The sequence below is a fragment of the Anabrus simplex genome, chromosome 4, assembly GCF_040414725.1.
Source record: "Anabrus simplex isolate iqAnaSimp1 chromosome 4, ASM4041472v1, whole genome shotgun sequence".
Classification (NCBI taxonomy): domain Eukaryota; kingdom Metazoa; phylum Arthropoda; class Insecta; order Orthoptera; family Tettigoniidae; genus Anabrus; species Anabrus simplex.
Window position 1 is genome coordinate 104,114,688 of NC_090268.1, and position 2,476 is coordinate 104,117,163.

The 2,476-nt window shown below is 47.8% G+C and overlaps 1 pseudogene; it reads right to left on the reverse strand.

Annotated features, from left to right (window-relative positions):
- Positions 1-2,062: 2,062 nt before the first annotated feature.
- LOC136872845 (5.8S ribosomal RNA) lies at positions 2,063-2,197 on the reverse strand (annotated as a pseudogene).
- Positions 2,198-2,476: the final 279 nt, after the last annotated feature.

The window sequence follows — 2,476 nt, forward strand, 5'->3', positions numbered from 1 at the left end:
GACGAATTAATCATACGCAATTGAAATCCCCGGCCTGGCCAGGAATCGAACCCGGGGCTCTCTGAAATGAAGGTCAACAAAGAAATAACAGTTTTAAAACATTTAAGCTCTTTAATCCTTCTCAGTCTTGAAGTTGCCATCGTTTTGCCAAAGTGTAGCAGTGGGCTCATCAGCTGGATTGCTAGAAAAGACCAAAAGAGCTTAAATGTTTTTAACATTTGTAATCGATACAATTAAATTACGGTTTCCTTCCGGAAATTTAATTGTTGTTATAAACGCCAAAGGCAGGCATTTATAGAAGTGGAGGCACATGCTTCCTCTAGTGCACCGCCATTGCTTTGTCCTACGAACATAGGAGGCTTGTAGTGGTGTCTCAACGGCGTCGGTAGATGCAGAGTGGGTCTCGGCCCACAAGTGGTGACGGCTGGTCCGTGGTCCAACAGCTCTGCACTCTGACCAGTAAACCGAGCAGAGGAGGGTTGGCCATGGCTCTATCGTGGCTCTACGCCTCTGCATTCGGGTGACGGGAAAGGGCTGGAATTCACGGATAGTCCTCACTCTCGGCTGTCCTGAGAATGGTTTTCTGTGGTTTTCCATTCTCCTGCAGTAAGGCGAATGACGGGACAGTTCTTAGTATAGGCCACGGCCGTCAACCCCCTCACCTTCTCTGAGCATCTCCTTCACCGTCACAAATCTCCCGGCCTGAGAGACGGCGTTACCATCTAAGAGGCCCGCCTCCCCCTTCAGCGGAGGAATGAAAACATGTTTACTGGTAGTCGTAGTAGTATCTCAATGGCGCACTAGCCGCCAGCATCCTGGAAAGGTGTAGAAATCCAACTGATGAGCCCACTGCTACACTGACGCGAAACGGTGGTAATTTCAGGATTCTAAAGGCCACTATTTTCAATCGATGAAATTAAATTATGGTTTCCTTCAGCGGAATTTATTTTTGAAATAACATTTTATTATTACATTGATGTGAATGGTGCTGAGTGTATATCTTACTTTCAGACAGTTTTTTGGTTAAATATACAACATGTTACAATTCGTTACCGAGTCGGGACGATAATCCACTTACTTGTCACCATACTTGCTTAATTTGTAATCCCGTAATGTATCGGGGAACGTGGGTCAGTGTGGCAATGTCGGAACGAGATAATTAGGCCTGGCCGTAACGAAGCTTGCCTGGTTAATTCTTGTCACTTTTTATCACTGATTGCATGTTCCAAGCGAGGTAAACTCGTTACAGGACTCATTCCAGACCCAACACATGACGGCAGGCCGGATTGCGTTACGCTGCCATAATAATCAATATTAATCTGTATTAGTGTATGAACGTGAGTGGATTTCCATTCCAACGCAAAATAAACCCAGCACACACAAACATGATGGAACTGAGTGAAACTTCTAGTGTGACGACATTCATTTTCTAAACACGCTTCTACACAAGTGTTCCCTCCAATCAGCTCATTCTGCTGTCGGACAAATGTAGCTGCTTAATAAATGTGTAGCTAACATAACTCTTAATGACGGTCTCCATTGCTGGGTTCAGTGGCTGAGACGTTTGAACCCAAGTTGGCGCGTTCCATCGATATTTCAAGAGGCCCAAATATATCGGTAGATATATAAGGACGTAAAGGAACCCCTGCGGGACAAAATTCAGGAACCGGGCGAGTTGGCCGTGCGGTTAGGAGCGCGCAGCTGTGAGCTCGCATCTGGGAGATAGTGGGTTCGAATCCCACTGTAGGCAGCCCTGAAAATGGTTTTCCGTGGTTTCCCAATTTCACACCAGGCAAATGCAGGGGCAATATCTTAAATAAGGCCACGGCCGCTTCCTTCCCATTCCTAGAACTTTCCTGCCCTATCGTCCCCATAAGACCTATATGTGTCGGTGCGACATAAAGCAACTTGCAAAAAAAAAAAAAAAAAACTGAGAAACCGTAAAAACAGTTCCATGGCACAACAGCCCCGAAGGGCCATGTCCTATGAAGCGACCGTTGCTCAGTCCCATGACCTGCAGATTATTAGGTGTCGTGTGGTCAGTACGACGAATCCTCTCGGCCGATATTCTTGGGTCCATGGACCGCAATGTGCGTTCAAAATGTCGATGTTCATGTATCCTGCAGTTCACATGTCGACGCGCAATTTGCTGCATCCTTCATCGACCCACGAACCGAGTGATCCACCGTTCAGTTTTTTTTTTTTTTTCGATCGTTCTCTCCACGGTGAGTGGAGGAGAAGCAATCATTTTCATGGGTTTCTCGTCACAGAGCTAAGAAGTGTTTCGAGCATGGGCGTGGCGTTCATTTCAAACCTTCCCGCCGGGCCGAAGCCGCGACGGTTCCCCTCCGCTGAGCGAGGGAGATAGGTACCCAATGCCGAACGTCTGCGTCGTGGGAGACGCGGATCGCGACACTCACCCTGTCGGCGACGGCCGGGGCCGCCGCTTACACAGTACGAACAGGACTCGCCTGAG